Below are 23,455 nucleotides of genomic sequence, written 5' to 3' on the forward strand. Positions count from 1 at the left end.
GATACATGCTTCAGATCAGTGGATAGTTTTTTTTCTGCTTTAGGACTATTATATGATGATCCTGACCGTGTGGCATCAGCTGAGACTGAGTTGAGACGTTTAAAACAAGGGTCAGGTAATATGGAAAAATATTGTACACATTTTCGTCGTTGGTCCACTCAAACAGGGTGGAACGATTCTGCTCTGAAAAGTCTATTTCTTGCTGGGCTCAGTGAAAAGGTTAAAGACCTGCTAATTGCTTATCCTACACCTGAGGATTTGCAACAGGCTATGCAATTAGCTATACGGGTGGACAGAAGACTGCGTGCTAGGGTTAATGAGAGCAAATCCTCTGCTATGTCAGTTTCTGGTTATGATAATGTGTGTACTAACAGTGGTGAACCGATGGAGATTGGATCGGTGGCACCTCGCTCTCAAGAAAAACACCGTCGTTTTTCAGAAGGCTTGTGTTTCTATTGCGGGAAATCTGGTCATTTGATTAAAGGCTGTGAGCTTCGTATGAAGAAAGAAAAAAAAATGGTCAGTCACGCCCGTATTGCCTGTTTAAATTCCAAGGGTATATTTTTAGCTGCTTCCACGATTGCTCAGGAAAAATTAATGGAATTTCGGGTGTTTGTTGATTGCGGGTCTACACTGAATGTTATTGATGGGGGATTCGTGGAAAAACTCAATTTAAAACCTGAACCTTTATCATCCCCCATTGCTGTGGTTTCTGTGGATGGCTCCCCTTTGAAGAATATTACTCTCAAGGTCAGTGAATTTCCTCTCACTATTAATGGTGTTCACCATGAGAAATTGGATTTGGTAGTGTTGAATAACTTGCCTTCTCCAGTAATATTGGGTTTGCCCTGGTTAAAATTTCACAATCCTGTACTGGATTGGTCTACCAGTGAAATTAAATCCTGGAGCCATAAATGTTATGACAAGTGTTGTAATGGGCGTATTGCAGCTTTGGATAGGGGAGAATTGCCTGTTCCTATTCAGGATTTTTGGAGAGTTTTTTCTGAGAAAGAATCGCAGGTTTTGCCTCCCCATAGAGACTATGATTGTTCTATTGAATTTGTCCCTGGAGCGACTCTTCCTAAAAGTCGTTTATTTAACCTTACTATTCCTGAGAGGAAGGCTTTGGAGGAATACATACAGACAAGTTTGGCCGCCGGTCACATTAGGCCCTCTAAGTCTCCTGTGGCGGTTGGATTTTTTTTTGTAAAAAAAAAGGACGGCGGTTTACGTCCTTGTCTGGATTTTCGTGAGATTAACAAAATTACGGTACGCAATCCTTACCCACTGCCATTGATTCCTGATCTGTTTAACCAGTTATTGGGGGCCAAGTGGTTCTCTAAAATTGACCTTAAGGGGGCATACAATCTGTTGCGCATGAAGGAGGGTGATGAATGGAAGACTGCTTTTAACACTCCTGTGGGTCATTTTGAGAATCTGGTTATGCCTTTTGGTCTTACTAATGCTCCTGCATTTTTTCAGAATCTGATTAATGACATCCTTAGACCTTTGATCGGTAAAAATGTGGTTGTGTATTTGGATGACATTTTGATTTATTCGCCAGATCTGGAGTCTCATTGGCGGAGCGTGCGTGAGGTATTACAGTTATTAATGGACAATTCGCTTTTTGCTAAGCTGGAGAAATGTGAGTTCGCTGTACAGAGAATTAGTTTTTTGGGCTACATTATCTCCAGCAAAGGTTTTGAGATGGATCCGGTTAAGGTTCAGGCTGTGCAGGAATGGCCTAGGCCTATTGGTTTGAAATCAATACAGAGGTTTTTGGGTTTCGCCAATTACTATAGAAAATTCATAAAAAATTTTTCTAGTATTGTCAAACCTCTGACTGATCTCACCAGGAAAGGTGCTGATGCGGTTCAGTGGTCTTCTGAGGCCATTGAAGCTTTTGTGTATCTCAAGGAGAGGTTCACCTCTGCTCCCATCCTTATGCAGCCTGATGTTACTAGGCCGTTTTTGTTGAGGTTGATGCTTCCTCTGTGGGGGTTGGCGCAGTATTGTCGCAGGATAACGGGGATGGATTACATCCCTGTGCATTTTTTTCAAAAAAATTTTCGGAGACTGAATTGAATTACGATATTGGTAATCGGGAATTATTGGCTATTAAACTCGCATTTGAACACTGGCGCCACTTCTTGGAAGGTGCGGAATTTCCCGTTCAGGTTCTTACGGATCATAAAAATCTGATATATCTTGACGCTGCCAAGCGCCTGAATGCCCGTCAGGCTAGGTGGGCACTGTTTTTCTCGCGGTTTAATTTCTCCGTTACTTACATCCCTGGTACTAAGAATGTTAAGGCGGATGCCTTGTCTCGCAGTTTTTCTCCCATAGTCGGTGCTGAGAAAGAGGAAAACATTTTACAAGAAGGTGTTGTGATAGCTGCTTTAGACTCCGTTTTGGAAGATGAGATTCTTAAAGCTCAGGAGAATGCCCCATCTAACACTCCTCATGGGAGGTTGTTTGTGCCTGGGACCTTTAGGAGAGATTTGTTTGTTGAGTGTCACGAATCTCGGTTGGCAGGTCATCCCGGAATCTCTGAGACCAAGAGACTGGTGGGTCGCAGTTTTTGGTGGCCTGGATGGCAGAAGGAAGTCATTAAGTGGGTGCGCCAATGTACTATATGTGCTAGATCTAAGTCCTCACATACTCCTGCTGCGGGGTTGCTTTGTCCTTTGGAGGTCCCCAGTGCTCCTTGGACACATTTGGCTATGGACTTTATAACTGACCTTCCCCCCTCTGAGGGTTTTACTGTCATCTGGGTGGTCGTGGACCGTTTTAGCAAGATGTGTCACTTGGTTCCCTTCGTCAAACTGCCCTGCGCTAAAACTCTCGCTAAGGCCTTTGTCAAGGAAATTGTCAGACTTCATGGCGTTCCTACTGACATTGTTTCTGATAGGGGTCCTCAGTTCGTGGCTCGTTTTTGGCGTGCCTTTTGTGACAGGTTGGGAATTCATTTGTCGTTTTCGTCCGGATATCATCCTGAATCTAATGGCCAGACAGAAAGGAAAAACCAGGATGTTGAGCAGTTCTTGCGTTGTTTTGTGGCAGACAATCAAGAGGGGTGGTCTGAGTTTCTGCCACTTGCCGAATTTGCTCTGAACAATCATACATCTTCTTCTGCTGGTTGTTCGCCTTTTTTTTGTTGTTCTGGGAGACATCCGTCGTTTGGGTCGTTCTCCAAGTTGGGATCTGCCGTGCCTGAGGAGGAGAATTTTTCCGGTGATTTGGAAAGAGTTTGGACGGATGTGCGTGGTAATCTTCAGGAGGCCAACAGAAAATCTAAAGACTACTTTGATAGGAAACGACAGGAGGTTTTGTTCGCTGTTGGTGACATGGTTTGGTTGTCCTCTAGGAATCTGCGGTTGAGGATTCCTTCTAAGAAATTGGGTCCCAAGTTTGTAGGGCCCTTTAAGGTGCTTCAGGTTGTCAACCAATCTGCTGTTAGGTTGGAGGTTCCTACCTCCTGGAGAATTAATCCGGTCTTTCATGTCTCTCTGTTAAAAAAAGCTGTTGTGTCGGATGGTGACGCCTCTGCCTCTGTTCCTCCGGTGGTGGAGGACGGGGAATATGAAATTTCTCGCATCCTTGACTCTAGACGGTATAGAGGTAGTTTGCAGTATCTTGTGGCCTGGAAAGGTTTCGGACCCGAGGATAACTCTTGGGTGAGGTCAGATGATGTTTCCGCGTCCAGACTTATCAGAGCGTTTCACAGGAGATTTCCTGATAAGCCTGGTCCTAGGGGATCCGGAGGATCCTCTTAGAAGGGGGGGTACTGTTAGAACCTTGCTGTTAGGTTTTTTTTCCTTTGCTGGTCACATGACCTTGTTGGCCTATTTAATCCTGCTCCGCCCTTCTGGCTTTGCTGGACTTCATTGTATATCTACTTTCTAGCTAGCCTGTGCTCTGTATCTAACTCTGTTAGTTTGCTTGGTCTACGGACCTCTAGGTTCTATCTATTTTGTTTGTTCGTCTGTCTGCTACTATTTCTGTTAGGAGGTGTCCTATATTCCTCCCAGTCCTTAGTACTTGTAGGGATTCCCTCCCCAAATCTATAGGTCTCCGTACAGACTAGATTAGGACTTTAGCAGGTCTGATCGCAGGATCAGGTTCCCTGTTACATCGTAGGGATTCAGCTGAGTCTTATAGTAGGGACAGATCTCCTCTCTTTCCTTAGCTTTGGTAGCAGAACATAACACTTTCCTGTTGGATTTGAATTACAATTACATTTTTTTCACTCTTAGTGCAATAAAAAGCGGAAGCAAGCCAGAACAATATTTTTTACAGAAAAATAAATCTGAAATCAGTGTCAGTCAGAGACATTAGACACAAACTTGAGTTTTTGCATTTATTTGCATTTCTTGCATTATATTAAATGTTTTTAATTTTATTTAATACAATTTATTTTATAATTCATATGTAAGTGGTGTAGTAAGTACCTTGGTATTCATATATAGGTAATTATAATGGAGTAACCCACTCCCCTTACTTCTTAAAAAACTAATGGAGAGACTGATATTAAAATGTCTCTAGTCATAATAAATAATCATGTATATTCTTTGAATATTTGCATGATTATACTTGCTTTAATAGTCTAATTGATATCTCTAAATGCCACACCTATACTTTGGCCTGCTGACACATTTTTCTATCTCTTCATGTACCTACTTACCTAGCTTTTCCTGTTGCATTCTTTTTGGCAAGGGTTAAAGAAAATGGGGTTGTACAGATTATTAAAAGTTTATTAAAAGGTAGTGCAAAATGTATGGTAAAAGTAAAATTGGCAATGGCGCTGATCGGGGTAGTGAAAAACACAATACCTCAGCTGAGAATGTCATCACCACCACTAGCAGCAGGAGAAGCACCATTTGGCCATGGCCCCACTATCAGTATTTGGTCAATATTCGGTCAGTATTTTATCTTAGGAGTGGGAGCCAAAACCAGGAGTGGATGATAAATGCAGAATTGGTGACTTGTTTCTATTATACCTTTTCTCTGATTGTGCCACTCCTGGTTTTGGCTCCAATCCTGAGAAAAAATACTGACCGAATACTGAATAAATGCTGATAGTGGGGCCATGACCTTTGCACTAGCCTTCTGGGGAGCATTACTTCTAAGCACAGGTCACAATTGCTTTCATTTTCCTATGCTGAGTGTATTAGTGGGGAGGAATCAGAGGGCAATATGGAGTATATGTCACATCACTCTTCTCAGTTACAGTTACAGCAGCATGATGTTACCTCTGACAGTGACACCATCAGTTTGAGTCAGTGTTCTGCACAAAATGGACTGCTTGATTACAAATGACTACATGGGATAATTTTTGGATTTTTTTATAAAAAAAATATGAAAAGTTTGTCAGTGATATTGACCCATTCACAACATATGATGTAAATTTACGTCATATGCTGGCTCACTGACTTTGATGCAGGCTCGCACGCCGAACACGGATCTTTCTCCACACATTATGGCTGATTTAATCAGCCATCATGTGCCTCTAAGGGCCACCGGTGGAGTGGTGATGTTAATCTGTTAAATCCCACTATCAATCTCTGATAGCAGTATTTAACATGAGCCGTCAGGGGCACGCTTCATTCCACGCTCCCATCGGCGAGCCCATGACGTGAACGAGGGGCGTGGATAGGGTGTTATAACAGCGGAGGGTCTGCTGAAGACCCCTGTGTCTGTTATTATGATTCTCCTGTGAAAGCCAACCCATGGCTGGCATTCATAGGAGACCGTGATTTTAGCAATTTTAGCAATGCTCTTGCACTGCTATGTATAACACAAGCGATTGGATGATTGCAGCTTCAAGTCGCCTAAGTGGTAGTATTAAATCCATTAAAAAATGAATTTTTTTTTTTTAAAAATATGAAAAAAATAAAAAAACACAAAAATTCAAATTGCCCCCATAAAACAAAAAAATACACATATTTTTTTATCACTGAGTTCATAAAAGTCCAGTCTATCAAAATATAAAATAAATTAATCTGATCAGTAAACAGCGCAAAGAAAAAATAATCAAAACACCAGAATTACGCTTTTTTTGCCCACAACATTGCAATAAAATGCTATAGGAGGCAATCAAAACATCGTATCTACTCCCAAATGATATCAATAAAAATGTCAGCTCAGAGCGCAAAAATAAGCCCTTACCCAGCCTTATATCTCGAAAAATGAAAACACTACAGGTCTTGGAAAATAGTGACAAAAGTAAAAAAAAAATTCTAAGAAATTTCTGAATTTTTTTTACCACTTAAATAAAAACCCCTTTATATGTTTGGTATCTGTGTACTCGTACTGACCTGGAGAAGCATACTGCTGCCAGGTCAGTTTTACCAAATAGTCAACATGGTAAATAAGCCCCCCCAACCAAAAATTGTGAAATTTCACTTTGTTTCCAATTTCAACAGACTTGGATTTTTTCCCATTTTCCAGTGCCCTATGTGGTAGAATGAATGGTGTCATTCAAAAGTACAACTCATCCTGCAAAAACCAAGCCCTCATACCGCTATATTGACAGGAACAAAAAAATTAACACTCTTGGAATAGAGGGAGGAAAAAACGAAAAAAATAAACAAACTGAAAATGACCAAGGCGTGACTAATAATATTTTTTATTTATATAATGCCAACATATTCCGCAGGGATTAAATTGGCTGTTGGTTACCACCAGTTTGTTATCTGTTTCTATGGTTAGGTTACTTTGACATTACTAAGGCCGGTTTCACACGTCTGCATATTTCCGGTACGGGAAAAACCGGTACCGGAGATATCCGTGTCCCATGTGCCGCATCAGGACCACACGGAGGGCGCCTGGGAATCAGCGCTACAGTTAGCGCTGTTCCCAAATGCCAGTGCTGAACACTGCCCGATCAGCACCAGCAGGGCAGTGATGAGGGTAGTAGTATTATGCTTCCGCAGTGTCCACCTGTGTAACAATAAGAATAAAATAATAAAATCCTTATACTCACCTGTCCGGAGATATCCCCTGCTGTAATCTTCTGACCGCTGACGCCGGGGTGCCGGGGAGAATGAGTCGCTCCAGATAGCGGCAGCAGAGCTGAGCTCAGGAGCGGTGTCCTGTCACTCACTGAGCTCAGCTCTGGAGCAGCTCATTCTCCCCGGTATCCCGACTTCAGTGGTCAGAGTAATACAGCGGCGGACATCTCCGGACAGGTACGGATTTTATTATTTTATTCTTACTTTTACACAGGTGGGCACTGTGGGAGAAGACTACGACTACCCTCATCATAGTCCCTGCTGGTGCTGATCGCAGCGCCGGCAGGAAACCATGATGATAGCAGCGTTCAGCACCCGATACTTGGGAACAGCACTGCCTGTAGCGCTGATTCCCAGGCGCCAGTACTTGTCACACTGATGACACACGGATGTTATCCGTGTGTATTCAGCGTGAGAAACTTTTGCGGACCATGTATCTACAAAAAAACTGACATGTCAGCGTGTGGAGCAGACGAACACATGGTCCGTGGAAACACACTGACATGTGCACAGACCCATAGATTTCAATGGGTCTGCGTGTGTCAGTGTCTCCGATATGTGTGGAAACTGTCACCACATGTACTGGACACACGGACATGTGAAAAAGCCCTAAGGCTGTGTTTGTGTATTAATGAGTTTGAAATGAGCTGGACTCAGTCTTAGGAGACCGCAGAGTGTTATACACATCTTCTCAGGGCAGTTGGAGACTTTACAGTATTTCAATTTATGGTGGAACAATTCATAGTAAATTGAATTTTTTGGGGAAAAATTCTTCGAACCTTGGTGAATTCAAATTAAAAAAATTTGACCATAATACTGCGCAGAAGGCCAACTGGAGCATACGTATGAGACAGGCACACAACATTGGACAATGCAGCTATCTGCCTGCACTATGGCTGAAAACATGAATTGAGAACTTCAGTAAGGGCGCAGTCAGACCACCGCATAACACAGACGGTCACATCGACGACTGCATCGCAATGCTCGGTTGCTCTCCTGACCCGAGTGTGACAGCTGCATAGAAATACACGCTCTCACGCTCGGGTCAGGAGAGCCGCCGGCTAGTCCAAGCATTGCGATACAATCATTGTCCGTGTTATATGGCTGTCTGACTGCACCCTAAGGGCTTGCTCACATTGGCGTATAATACGGAGGAGTGCAATGTAAGAAAACATTGCATTGCACTCCGACCAATGTTATACAATGATTCAGTGCTCATCTTCAAGTTTTTTCTCTGCTCAGATTGGACTGAGAAAAAAATCACAGCATGCTGCATTTGTCTGAGAGAATCGGATCGCCCTCGCCAATGCAAGTCAATGGATGCGAGAAAAAAAATCACACGGCACACGGACCATACGTGTACTGTCCAATTTTTACGCACATCTTAAAGGAAACCCGACATTTCATAAGCCAAGTACAGTAAATTCACAGCCAAAACTGTCAGAATAGAATAGATAGAAATATGTCAGGGAGATATATACACTGTGTTCCAAATTATTATGCAAATAATATTTTCTCAGATTTTCCCAAATTACCTATAAGAATTGCAGTCATTGTAATTTTCCAGTCAAATAACTATTAGAGTACAACTGAAAGGTTTTTGTACAAACTGCCTATGATAACAGTATATTTTTTAAAAAAAATAAAAACTCAAACTGCACTCAAAATGCATGTTCCAAATTATTATGCACAGCAGAGTTTTCAACCTTTTCATTTTAATAAAGAACAAAAAAATGGTCATTTTTGAAATTATAAGCATTAGCAGGTTATTACAAACTGAAATCAAACAGTTTTCAACTCAAAACTTTATTCTAGTTGATGTTACATTTGCACATAGGACCGCTTGTTCGAAAGGAGCTTCTGAACTCTCTCGTCCATTGAACTTGTCAGGTTTTGGATGGTTTCTGCTTCAATTGTTTTGCATGAGGACAGAATACCCTCCCAGAGCTGTTGCTTAGATGTGAACTGCCTCCCGCCATCATAGACACTCCTTTTGATGATGCTCCAGAGGTTCTCAATGGGGTTGAGGTCAGGGGAGCATGGGTGCCACACCATAAGTTTGTCCCCTTTTATGCCCATAGCAGCCAGAGATGCAGATGTGTTATGTGCAGCACGAGATGGGGCATTATCATGCATGAAATGATCTCGATGGTCCAGATGGATGGAGTGGAGGATGGCTGGTTGATGGACACCCCATGCAAACACGGCTACGGCGCTAACAAGGAGGAGGTGGAGTAATGTTTTGGGCTGGAATCATGGGGAGAGAGATTGTCGGCCCTTTTAGGATCCCTGAAGGGGTAAAGATGAACTCCATAATGTATGTTGAGTTTCTCAAACAGCACTTCCTTCCATGGTTCAAGAAGAACCGTGCATTCCGCAGCAAGATCATTTTCATGCATGATAATGCCCCGTCTCATGCTGCACATAACACATCTGCATCTCTGGCTGCTATGGGCATAAAAGGGGACAAACTTATGGTGTGGCACCCATGCTCCCCGGACCTCAACCCCATTGAGAACTTCTGGAGCATCATCAAAAGGAGTGTCTATGATGGCGGTAGGCAGTTCACATCTAAGCAACAGCTCTGGGAGGGTATTCTGTCCTCATGCAAATCAATTGAAGCAGAAACCATCCAAAACCTGACAAATTCAATGGACGAGAGAGTTCAGAAGCTCCTTTCGAACAAGGGGTCCTATGTGCAAATGTAACATCACGTAGAATAAAGTTTTGAGTTGAAAACGGTTTGATTTCAGCTTGTAATAACCTGCTAATGCTTATAATTTCAAAAATGACCATTTTTTTGTTCTTTATTAAAATGAAAAGGTTGAAAACTCTGCTGTGCATAATAATTTGGAACATGCATTTTGAGTGCAGTTTGAGTTTTTTATTTTTTTTAAAAATATACTGTTATCATAGGCAGTTTGCACAAAAACCTTTCAATTGTACTCTAATAGTTATTTGACTGGAAAATTACAATGACTGTAATTCATATAGGTAATTTGGGAAAATCTGAGAAAATATTATTTGCATAATAATTTGGAACACAGTGTAATCAGTGCTTTACGTATGTCGTTTTCTGTACTTGTATTTAGCTAATAATTAAATAAATAAATGAAAAAAATGGCGTGGGGTCCCCCTTATTTTTACTAACCAGCTGAGGGAAAGCAGACAGTTGCAGGCTGGTGTTATAATTCTGGGAAGGGGTCAATAACCATGGAGCTTCCGACCCTATTAATATCAGCTCACAGCTGTCTGCGTAGGTTTTACTGGTTATCAAAAAGGGAAGACCCCCAAATAATGACGTGGGGTCCCCCCTATTTTTATTAATCAGCAAAGGCTAAGACAGCTGTGGGCTGATATTAATAGGATGGGAAGGGCCATGGATATTGTCCCCTTCCCAGACTAATAACACCAGCCCTCAGCCGCCCCAAAAATGGCCCATCCATTGGATGCACCAATTCTGGTGCTCAGTCTCGGCTCTTCTCGATTGCCCTGGTGTGGTGGCAATCAGGGTACTGGTTTTGGAGTTGATGTCAGCTGTGTAATGTCCTCTGACATCAAGCCCAGCGGTTAGAACTGGAGAGGTGTCTGTCAGACACCCCCATTGCTAACCTCGTAGTCAAAAAAAATAAATGCACACATACAAAAGTTTGTAATTGTAAAAAGCACTCCCCGACAATTAGCCTCTTTTACCTATTTAATATAAAAAAAACTTAACTGATCTCACCACTTATCACAGCCTCTGGATGTAGCAGAGTCAGGGATCATTGTGGGACGCCCATATTATGGATTACGGTGGATGCTATGGATTATTTTTTTTGCTAATAAATAGGTAAAAGAAGGAATTTGTCATGGATTGCTTTTTACAATTAGAGGACTTTTATATGTGTGTTTATCTCTTTTGACTACGAGTTTAGTAATGGGGGTGTCTGACAGGCACCTCTCCATTACTAAACCCTGGGCTTGATGTCAGCAGACATTACACAGCTGACATCAACTACAAAACCATTACCCCGATTGCAACCGCACCAGAACAATTGGGAAGAACCGAGGCTAAGTGCCAGAATTGGCACATCTAATGAATCCGCCATTTTTGGGGCGGCTGAGGGCTGGTGTTATAAGTCTGGGAAGGGGCCAATAACCATGGTCCTTCCCAGACTATTAATATCAGCCCACAGCTGTCTGCTTAGCCTTTGCTGGTTATTAAAAATAGGGGGGCCCAACGTTAATTTTTTGGAGGTCCCTCCTTTTTAATAACCAGTAAAGGCTACACAGACAGCTGTGAGCTGTTATTATTAGGCTGGGAAGCTCTATGGTTATTGGCAACTTCCCAGAATAACACCAGCTCACAGTGGTCTGCTTTCCCTTAGCTGGTTATTAAAAACAGGGGAGACCCCACTCCATTTTTTTAAATTAATTATTTGTTTAATAGGTTAAATATGGTTAAACACCCTTTAGTGACACATGAAAAGCACTAAAGGGTGCTAGTTTATCATAATATAACATTAAATACCTACAGAACATCTATCTATATCTTTATATAAGATTGCTTTATTAGTTTGTAAACTAACTTTAAATGACATAGAGAATTACAGTATGTAAAAGATGATGTTAAAAACGCATTGCATACGGATGTCATAAAGATGTCATACAGATGTCATACGGATCATAGTTGAGAAAAATCTCATTGTACTTACATGTCAATCGTCCTATTTTTGTGGATCAACATTGGACCGATTTTTTTATATGCTGGTGTGACTCCAGCCTGTTAGTGACGGCTGGCTTGTTCTTGTTCCCAGCCAGACAGCATTGTTGTATATAGCAGTCTGGTTGTGAAACACAAGCCAGCAGCCACCCAGTTATTGAAGACGTGCTCAGTGTGTGTTTTCAGCCATGGAGCCGGCAGGCGGCTGCATACAACCTACTGCGCTGCCTCTTCTGAATTTTCTCATTGGCCCTCTGTGTTATGAACGCTACTCAGAATGGGTTATATCTTGTGTTCTTCTTGGACTCGACTGGAGTTCAGAAAACATCTGCTCATACTTGACTATAGCAGAAGAAACCTGCTGATTTGTTGAAATATATAGTGAGCCTGAGATAAAAATAAAAAAAAAGAAAAACCATTGTATCTGAAAAGCATACTGTTTTTCCAAGATTTTTTTACACAGGATGGATTTATTATCATGGTAGCACCTCTTTAATTCACATTTAGCGGATTTGCTGCCCAAATTTCTATGACTGAATGTAAGTTTAGTATATGTCTCAGGGGTTTTGTAGTGTTAAGTACTTTGTTTTCTTCAACCTCCATCCAGATTAAAAGGATAGTCATATAATAGCTGCAACAGATCTGTGCAAGTGAGTAACCTTATGGCAGACAGAGTTCCCATGGCACTTAGGCTTGGCATGACAGCAGGTCTGAGACAAGTTGTGCGACTAAAAACATGTATCCAACTTGCTTTTGGGCAACTATTTTAGAGCTTTGTGTTGACTGTAAAAAATAGCCAAATCTCAGAGATATTGCCTATGAGTTGCAGTCACATATGCTGTACATTGATAATTTAATATATAATTATTGCAGCTGTATGACTTATGTGTCTTGTGACCAAATATCCAGTAGGTTTGATTTTTTTGCAACAGCCACATCACAAATGCATTAGGTCGTTGCTTTCAACAACCCCTTTAACAATCACTAGATGTGATGTTGTAATTCGACATTGTTGTTACGTTTGTCACAGGCTCAAAGATGCTACCTCGGACAGACTTGGCGCAAGCCACTCCATCTGGTAGATTCCAGAGGAACCTCGGCCTTCATCCTCTAACCCCTGTACAGTGACCTGGTGTTACAACAGAATCCACTGGATTGCTTTCATGGAAGAGCTGCTGTCCAGAAGAGCGAACCAGAGGCAAGAGAATAGTCGGGTGGATGGATCAGAACCAAGAGGTCGGTGTAGGGACAAAATCATAAGGAATAGTCAAAAACCAAGTGGAGGTCAAAAATCAGGACAGTCCACTCGAGAATAACAAGGCACAAGTTACACAGCAGCAAGTCAGATCATAACTGGCAGTGACCAGCAGGATTTCAGGAGCTTAAATAGCTTGCAGCTAGTGTTGAGCGAGTATGTTCTAGGGTATTAACCCTTTCGCCGAGTACGCTCGGGCCGAGCTCTGAGTATTTACAGCTGCTCGGTGATAAGGTTAAATCGCTCCCGTGTGCATGATTTGTGACTGTTTGACAGTTTTATTACATGTGAGGAATGTCTATTTCTTACACATTCCTCACATGTAATAAAGCTGTCAAACAGTTGCAAATCATGCACACGGGAGCAATTCAACCATATCACCGAGCAGCTGTAAATACTCGGAGCTCGGCCTGAGCATACTCGGACCAGAACATACTCGCTCAACACTACTTGCAGCCCCACCCAAACCACACAGCAATGAATTCTATATCTCCCAGTCTGGATGGCATTATAAGTCCCAGAGGACACAAAACTAGAACGGTCACCCCACTTCGCCTGCAACAAGAGTGCGGCGCCGCCTGGAAACAGAAGCAGAGGCAGGAAGGGCAGGTCACAATTGTTTTGTCTCATAAAATGTCACCATGCAGCCTAAACCAATCCGTAAGTTTTTTTAATGCAAGTATTCTATTAAATCCTACAACAGTTTACAATGTAAAACATAAATGGAGAAAAAAATAGTCACAGGAACAGATACATGACATCAACCACTGGAATTTAGTTTTCAAAAAACACTGCATTCACTTATACCACATGAGACATTGAGAAATCTATCCAGTGTCTAAACGCGGCCTCCTAAACCCTCTTAAGACAGGTTGGTCGTCATGTGAGATATGTATGAAATATTTTGCAACATTTTCAAGTGCACAGAAGCGTTGGAAAGATATGACAGTAAATAACTCTGTTACTTTGTCTCCTTGCTTTACAGTCCTCATATATATGTATGTGTGTGTGTAATTCAGCCCTGAGAGATCTTAAATATTAACTGAACTTTCTTCTTCATTTTTCATATTTAGCAGGTACTTGAATTGCTTGCCGATTGTTAGGTGTCTAGGTCCTGAGATCCCACTGTTCGCAATATAGACCTCCAAGAATGTAACAGCTCAGCAGACAGGAGCACACAGCTCCTGCCTGAGTGTACACGGATTCAATAGACAGCATAGGCTATTAAGCCGGTCTATTGGATACGTACGTTGGTCTATGTATGCGCTCAGCCAGGAACTGTGCGCTCAGACAGGAGCTCTGCGCTCAGACAGGAACTGTGCGCTCAGACAGAAGCTGTGCGCTCAGACAGGAGCTCTGCGCTCAGACAGGAACTGTGCGCTCAGACAGGAGCTCTGCGCTCAGACAGGAACTGTGTGCTCAGACAGGAGCTCTGTGCTCAGACAGGAGCTCTGCGCTCAGACAGGAGCTCTGCGCTCAGACAGGAGCTCTGCGCTCAGACAGGAACTGTGAGCTCAGACAGGAACTGTGCGCTCAGACAGGAGCTGTTCCCTCAGACAGGAACTGTGTGCTCAGACAGGAGCTGTTCCCTCAGACAGGAACTGTGTGCTCAGACAGGACCTGTGCGCTCAGATAGGAGCTGTTCCCTCAGACAGAAGCTGTGCGCTCAGACAGGAACTGTGCGCTCAGACAGGAACTGTGCGCTCAGACAGGAACTGTGTGCTCAGACAGGAGCTGTGCGCTCAGACAGGACCTGTGCGCTCAGATAGGAGCTGTTCCCTCAGACAGAAGCTGTGCGCTCAGACAGGAGCTGTTCCCTCAGACAGGAACTGTGTGCTCAGACAGGACCTGTGCGCTCAGATAGGAGCTGTTCCCTCAGACAGAAGCTGTGCGCTCAGACAGGAGCTGTTCCCTCAGACAGGAACTGTGCGCTCAGACAGGACCTGTGCGCTCAGACAGGACCTGTGCGCTCAGACAGCAGCTCTGTGCTCAGACAGCAGCTCTGTGCTCAGACAGCAGCTCTGCGCTCAGACAGGAACTGTGCACTCAGACAGGAGTTGTGCACTCCTGTCTCCCGAGCTGGATATCTTGGGTATGTATTCTTGGATATCTATCCTATGATAGGTAGGGGTCTCAAGACCTGGACTCCCACCAATCTGCAGGCAATTCAAGTACCTGCTAAATAAGAAAAATCAGGAGAAAAGTTTAGTTACTCGTCTACACATTTATTAAACTGTTTATACCAGAAAATGTAATTAAAACACTTTGAAAAGACAAAATTTTCTGCCCACATTTTGCATCTTTTAACATTTTTCACACCGGTTTTCAGACAGCTCTGTCAAAATAGGTGAAGCGGGGGAAGAAAGGGGTGGCAATCACTAATCTAATTTATGACCAGATTTATGCCACAAATCTTACTTTAGTCCGTGACTGGAGTAATATTTGTGGTGAGGCACACGGAGGCACTCACCACTTTTAAGACACGCCTGATTCATTAAGTGGTGTGTGCCTCTTCATGAATCAGGAGCATCTGACTCCAACACGCATCCTCATCAACATCAGTGTGAACAATACCGGCCTTGATGAATGGGGGCCATTATATATACATGACAGTAAGGGTTAGAATAACTTTGATTTTACAAAACGTTCTTACATTTTTGGCTAATGAGCTTAGGAGGAATCATTATCTTTGACGTGTGCGATCAGTTAAATGTCATTATTAAAATAAATGTATTGAGCACACAGAAAATTTAATAAGCACATTTGTCTGTGTCTGTGGGAGCAATTAGGTGACTTGAGGAGGGGATTAAAGAAATGTTTAGGGTGAAAGTCTAGTGAGAAGTCAGTGAGGTGATACCAGCTGTCACGCTGCGGGTGGATTTCCTTGGAGGCAGCGGTAGTACACTGTGTTCACTTGTCATGATGGTGGAATAAACACAGCGGGCCGAAGACGGTCTATCAGGATAAGGCAGGAGGCGGCAGGGACGTTTTATTACATTTCAGGCAGCGACCAGGTGAATAAAATTTAGTGGGTGATACAGGTAGTGTTGGGCCTCATACATATTGTACCAATATTTAACATTTCATATTCTGCATGACATATTGTGCTACTGAGCTGAACTTATGCTACAATAGATCTCTGGCATGCTGAAAGTTTGTTTCAGTAGAAACAAATTGTCTGGATGGTAAGTCCATGACTGAGATAAAGGTAATCTGTCAGCAGGATTTAGCTGTTTAATCTGAGAGCAGCATAATGTAGGGACAGAGAGTCTGATTACAGGGATGTGTCACTTATTAAGCTGTGTGCTGTAGTTTCACTACAATCAGTGTTTTATCAGCAGGAGTTTATCACTGCAGGACATGTTCTCATGTGCGCAGCAGTCCAGCTAATCAGTATAACTCCGCCCCCACCACTGATTGGCAGCTTGCTGACAATGTACTGGGTACACAGGGAGCTGCCAATCAGGGATGTGGGCAGGGTTATACAGAGCTCAGCATTGTGATCAAGCGGCCGAGTAAGTGATACATCCCTGGAATCAGTGTCTCTTCCCGTACATCATTCTGCTCTCAGATTACAAAACAAAAACCTGCTGACAGATTCCCTTTAAACCCGAACACAGTATACTGTGTCCTTTACTACAAATACTGAGATGGAGATGTGGTATTGTAATATTTGAAATCGACAAGATGGCAGGGAAGAGGTGTCCTTCCAAGTGTCGATACAACTGCTTGTACAAGGTACAAGTGTTATCCTCGAATATCAGAGATCATGAGACATTAGGGTTTCTTACACCCAGTCCCCTTGGGCTGGCCAATATTTTTTTAATCATGTTTTCTCATGACACACGCTCACAGTTACGTACTGTCTCACTGTCTCATTTTTTATATCCCCATGTCATGATAACATCAGACATTGTGGGTTGGAGGAATCTTAACTTCTCCCAAATTGAACTATGGTGAATGTGAAAAAGAAAAAAATGAAAGACGATCTTTCAGGCCAAAGAATGATTACTCATAGTTCCGGCACAAGGCTTAGTATAGGATTCCTAGTGCTGGTTTATGCTCCTATGTGCAGTGACTTAAACATAACATTACATCCTCCTGTGATTCTGACAACGCTTTGTAATGTTGTAAAGGGCAGTTCATTCTTCTTTTAACCCCTTTAGGATGTAAATATACGTCCACGCTGGGGTCCTCGTGTGGAGGTGGCTCAGGGGCTCAGGTAGATGCTTACTGTTATATAGTCCATATCTGTCTCTAGAAGCAGCAGCAAGAGCTAAGCTCTGATTGCTTCTGTTAACCATTTAGATGCTGCTGTCAATCTCTGACAGTGACAATGGAGTGGTCACAGCCTGTGTCTTTCCATGGCCAATGGGGACCTCCTGAAGAACCTTATGGCTGCCACCTTGGTATATCTTTGAAGCGCAGCCATAGACTGGACTTCATAGGTGAACTTAATTTTCACTGTAAACTGCATGGAGTAAGTGAACAAACAATCACAGGTTCAAATTTTCCTAATAGGACTAAAAAATAAAGAAATAAATAATTTTTAAAAACATAAAAAAATGTAAAATGATAAAATTAGCCCATGCAATAAACATTGTAAAGAAAGCCAGAATTTTAGTTTTTCGGTCACGACACCTCCCTAAAAAAAATACAATAAAAAACAAAGTTGTATGTACCACAAATTGGTATAAAGAAAACTGTCAATTCAGCAAGCAAAATAGAAGCTCTCACACAAGTCAATTGACATACAAATAAAATCTTTACAGGTCATGGAAAAGGGGACACAATGCAAACATTTGTGCTTTCAAATTCTGAAATTTTTCTTTATCACTTAATGAAGCACTCCTTCAAAGTGAGCAATTGTATGTACACAGTGCCATATAATATGATGATTGCAATGTATTAAGAGGATAAACATTTTAATGGGAGGAGGAGTGCTTCTTAACGTAAAAAAAAGTCCATGGAAATTTGGTATCAAGGTATTATACTGACAGAAAATCATACTGTATTTCTGGTGTATTTTGATCGTACAATGAACATTAACAAAAAGCAAAACCCAAAAAACAAAGGCGGAATTGCATTATTTTCTCCATTTCATCCTACGTGGAATTAATTCCCCCTTTATTTAGTACATTGTATTGGAAATTCAATGGTGTCTTTCAAAAGCTACAACTTTTCCCTAAAAAAAACAAGCCCTCACATGGTTATGCTGATAGAAAAATAAAAACTATTTGGCTCTTGGAAGAAGGGAAGAAGAGAATCCAAAGGGCAAAAATGAAAAATCGCTGATCCTTAAAGGATTAATTTCAAGTTGTCTCTATAACACAACGCAATGGTTTGTTCTAAGTCTACACTGCTATTTATTATCTATTTACTTATTTATTTAACGCCATTAATTCCACAAAGCTTTACAGTTATAATATCACTGTATTCACATATAGAGATAACAGGTCATTTGAAAAAGCTCTCGGCTCTGGGCGGTGATTAGCAGAACTGCTCTGAAAGCTGTGGGACTGGTGACTTCGTAAGATTTATAACAGCAGATTGTCAGGAGCTGAGAGAGAGTGGGATGGAGGTGAGCAGCTTACTACTATATCGAAATCAATGAACTGGAGAGAGCTGACAGTGATGTTAGGAGTTAACCCATCTACAGAAATGTGGTTACTGCGCACACGCAGCCAGGATCTGGGCAAGTACTAGTTACTGAGCTCAATGGAAACCAGCCTCACATGATGAAAGATAAAAGCTCTCATTGCAGGAGAATGACAGTAGCTAGAACAAGTAAGTAAATTGCAAACTTTATTATTTTCATGCTGTCTAACTAGCTAAAGCAATTTAATAACATCAGAAATTACAGTCAATATCATTATTAGTGCCTTAGTGTGTCTGTGTTTACTTTGTGTTCTGATGATTTTGAATTTTTGAGTGTGTCCAGTCAGGCATTTACAGGGCTTTTGCATTATATGAAAACATCAAATCATGCAGCAACTCCCAGGGCAGAATCAAAAACTAAGTTACATGGAAAAGACACAAGTCCAGAAAGTTCACCTTGTCCTGCAAAGTCACAACATCCCTGGCCCCATCATCAGCTGTTTCCAGTACAGTTCCCTTATTCTCTGCTCACTTGACCCCTGTACTTGTTTATGGCCCTGTCATCTGTACATACAAATATAGTGATACATGGGCGTACCCACCGTGGGGCAGGGGGGGGCAGCTGCCCCCCCGTAGAAGCAGGGCCGCACACCAGGGCCGGCATCAGCTCCCAGCGCACCCGGGCAAATGCCGGGGCCCTGAGCAGGCGGGGGGGGGCCCTCACCGTCAGCGCCCGCTCCCCCCCGCTTGCTCAGGGCCCCGGCACCCAGCAGTATACTTACCTCTCCCTGTGCCTCTGCAGCAGCTCCTGCATCCTCCGCGGCTGCTGCACTGTGACGTCTCAGGTCAGAGGGCGCGGTGATGTCTTTACACCGTGCTCTCTCCTGAGCAGTCACAGCGCAGAGCGGGATGAGGCCGGTGACGCTGTAGTCCGGAGCAGTGGCAGCAGGTGAGACGTGAGGTGAGTATTTGATTTTTTTTTTTTATTGTATGGAGGTCTGTGGCACTATAAGGGAGGGGGGTGAGGTGGAGGTGTGTGACATCCTGCATGGGGCATTATAAGGGGGGGGGGGTGACATCCTGCATGGGGCATTATAAGGGGGGTGACATCCTGCATGGGGCATTATAAGGGAGGGGGTGTGTGACATCCTGCATGGGGCATTATAAGGGAGGGGGGTGTGACATCCTGCATGGGGCATTATAAGGAAAGGGGGTGTGTGTCATCCTGCATGGGACATTATAAGGGGGGGGTGACATCCTACATGGGGCATTATATGGGGGGGAACAGCCTGCATGGGGCATTATGTGGGGGGAACAGCCTGCATGAGGCATTATGTGTGCGGAACAGCCTGCATGGAGCATTATATGGGGGCCAGTATTCTGTATGGAGCGTTATATGGGGGCCAGTATTCTGTATGGAGCGTTATATGGGGGCCAGTATCCTGCATGGAGCGTTATATGGGGGCCAGTATCCTGCATGGAGCGTTATATGGGGGCCAGTATTCTGTATGGAGCGTTATATGGGGGCCAGTATCCTGTATGGAGCGTTATATGGGAGCCAGTATTCTGCATGGAGCGTTATTTGGGGGCCAGTATTCTGTATGGAGCGTTATATAGGGGCCAGTATCCTGTATGGAGCGTTATATGGGGACCAGTATCCTGTATGGGGCATTTTATGGGGGCCAGTATACTGTGTGGAGCGATTCGCCGGTTTCTGAGCTATTGTGGAATTTACAATAGATATCGGTCATGTAATGTAAGAAGTGAAATCTTTGCATTGTACTATATATATACAGTACAGACCAAAGGTTTGGACACACCTTCTCATTTAATGATTTTTCTGTATTTTCATGACTATGAAAATTGTACATTCACACTGAAGGCATCAAAACTATGAATTAGCACATGTGGAATTATATACTTAACAAAAAAGTGTGAAACAACTGAAAATATGTCTTATATTTTAGGTTCTTCAAAGTAGCCACCTATTGCTTTGATGACTGATTTGCACCCTTTTGGCATTCTCTTGATGAGCTTCAAGAGGTAGACACTGGAAATGGTCTTCCAACAATCTTGAAGGAGTTCCCAGAGATGCTTAGCACTTGTTGGCCCTTTTGCCTTCACTCTGCGGTCCAGCTCACCCCAAACCATCTCGATTGGGTTCAGGTCTGGTGACTGTGGAGGCCAGGTCATCTGGCGTAGCACCCCATCACTCTCCTTCTTGGTCAAATAGCCCTTACACAGCCTGGAGGTGTGTTTGGGGTCATTGTCCTGTTTAAAAATAAATGAAAGTCCAACTAAACGCAAACAGGATGGAATAGCATGCCGCTGCAAGATGCTGTGGTAGCCATGCTGGTTCAGTATGCCTTCAATTTTGAATAAATCCCCAACAGTGTCACCATCAAAGCTCCCCCACACCATCACACCTCCTCCATGCTTCACGGTGGGAACAAGGCATGTAGAGTCCATCCGTTCACCTTTTCTGCGTCGCACAAAGACACGGTGGTTGGAACCAAAGATCTCAAATTTGGACTCATCAGACCAAAGCACAGATTTCCACTGGTCTAATGTCCATTCCTTGTGTTCTTTAGCCCAAACAAGTCTCTTCTGCTTGTTGCCTGTCCTTAGCAGTGGTTTCCTAGCAGCTATTTACCATGAAGGCCTGATGCACAAAGTCTCCTCTTAACAGTTGTTGAAGAGATGTGTCTGCTGCTAGAACTCTGTGTGGCATTGACCTGGTCTCTAATCTGAGCTGCTGTTAACCTGCGATTTCTGAGGCTGGTGACTCGGATAAGCTTATCCTCAGAAGCAGAGGTGACTCTTGGTCTGCCTTTGCTGGGGCAATCCTCATGTGAGCCAGTTCCTTTGTAGCGCTTGATGGTTTTTGCAACTGCACTTGGGGACACTTTCAAAGTTTGCCCAATTTTTCGCACTGACTGACCTTCATTTCTTAAAGTAATGATGGCCACTCGTTTTTCTTTACTTAGCTGCTTTTTTCTTGCCATAATACAAATTCTAACAGTCTATTCAGTAGGACTATCAGCTGTGTATCCACCAGACTTCTGCACAACACAACTGATGGTCCCAACCCTATTTATAAGGCAAGAAATCCCACTTATTAAACCTGACAGGGCACACCTGTGAAGTGAAAATCATTCCCAGCGACTACCTCTTGAAGCTCATCAAGAGAATGCCAAGAGTGTACAAAGCCGTCATCAAAGCAAAAGGTGGCTACTTTGAAGAACCTAGAATATAAGACATATTTTCAATTGTTTCACACTTTTTTGTTAAGTATATAATTCCACATGTGTTAATTCATAATTTTGATGCCTTCAGTGTGAATGTACAATTTTCATAGTCATGAAAATACAGAAAAATCTTTAAATGAGAAGGTGTGTCCAAACTTTTGGTCTGTACTGTATTTCTCTTCGGTATCTGTGAACATGGCTTGCCCCCCCCTAGTTTTGATCCTGGGTACACCCATGTAGTGATACCAGTGTAGACTTCAGAACAAGCACTGACAGTCCATTAATGTTTCACAGGAGCATAAGCTCAGCAGAAGGATGAAGCTATCAACTAGAACTGTCACTCAGATATAAGTGCCCACCATCACCAGCAACAAGGAAGTGGAAGGCTCTGGAGCAGGGTACTTCTGAAAACATATTTTGAAAACATCCCTTTAAGAAATTTAAGATGAAGCCTATATGGGCCTAGGGCCTTGTTCACACTAATTACATTTAACCTACCTCTATTCTAATGCTCTATTCTTTGGTATATAAATTCCAGTAAACCTTACATTTTATTTATTATTTTCTGTATAATATTAGTCTAGTGGGTGGTCCTATTCACTGATTGACAGTATTCTCTGTATGACTATGCATGCAAATAGCTGTCAGCCACTAGTAAGACTACACATTGGATATATACACAGCGGGTAAAATAAGTATTGAACACGTCACCAATTTTCACTAATTTGACACAGGGAAAAAGTATTGAATACGCTTACTGAAATTTAATTAATACTTCATACAAAATCCTCTGTTGGCAATAACAGCTTCAAGATGCCTCCTGTATGGAGAAACTAGTCGCATGCATTGCTCAGGTGTGATTTTGGCCCATTCTTACACACAAACACTCTTCAAATCCTGATGGTTCCATGGGCTCCTTCTATGAACTCTGAGCTTTAGTTCCTTCCATAAATGTTCTATTGGATTCAGGTCAGGTGATTGGCTGGACCATTATAGCAGCTTTACTTTCTTTCTCTGAAACCAATTGGGAGTTTCATTGGCTGTGTGTTTTGGATCATTGTTTTCCTGAAATGTCCACCATCGTTTCATCATCCTGGTAGATGGCAGCAGATTTTTTTATCAAGAAGGTCTTGATACATTTATCCATTCATCCTTGCTTCAACTACGTGAAGTTTGCCAGTTCCATATGCTGAAAAACAGCCTCACACCATGATGATCCCACCTCCAAACTTCACTGTTGGTATGGTGTTTATGGGGTGAAATACTGTGCTACTTTCTTCATGTGTTTAATTCTTTTTCCCAGTGTCATTTCTCATTATTACACATAACTTCATTTATGGACATCTATAGTGATTTCTTTGCCTGTGTGGATTGGATGTTTTGTTACCGACATCTGATGAGAATTTCTTGTCAGTAACACCTTTAGAAATATGTATACTTTGAAAATTTGTGACGTGTTCAATACTTATTTCACCACCTGTATACATACAGACACCAGAGATATCAATAGATAAAATACAAGTTATATTGAATATTTTCCAAAAGACCTCTATATCGTTCTGCTCAACCTCTCCTTTGCTATACTGTGCAGTCCACAGATCGAACTGCATGTGCAATGTGACAGGTTCCCTTTCAG

At 42.5% G+C, this 23,455-nt stretch overlaps 1 protein-coding gene and 1 long non-coding RNA gene across 2 annotated transcripts in view; one reads left to right on the forward strand and one right to left on the reverse strand.

The window, feature by feature from the left end:
- The window catches only part of LOC141172426 (uncharacterized), a 102,340-nt gene extending 89,218 nt beyond the window's left edge, over positions 1-13,122 (forward strand). Inside the window, exon 4 of the long non-coding RNA XR_012252472.1 lies at positions 12,749-13,122. This is a non-coding gene — a long non-coding RNA (uncharacterized lncRNA). The remainder of the gene's footprint in view (positions 1-12,748) is intronic.
- Positions 1-23,455, reverse strand: part of USP2 (ubiquitin specific peptidase 2) — a 203,719-nt gene that overhangs the window by 136,499 nt on the left and 43,765 nt on the right. The gene's annotated exons all lie outside the window — the stretch shown is intronic.

This window comes from Phyllobates terribilis, unplaced genomic scaffold (genome assembly GCF_046119375.1).
Source record: "Phyllobates terribilis strain yellow unplaced genomic scaffold, ASM4611937v1 Scaffold_12__6_contigs__length_324123572, whole genome shotgun sequence".
Classification (NCBI taxonomy): Eukaryota; Metazoa; Chordata; class Amphibia; order Anura; family Dendrobatidae; genus Phyllobates; species Phyllobates terribilis.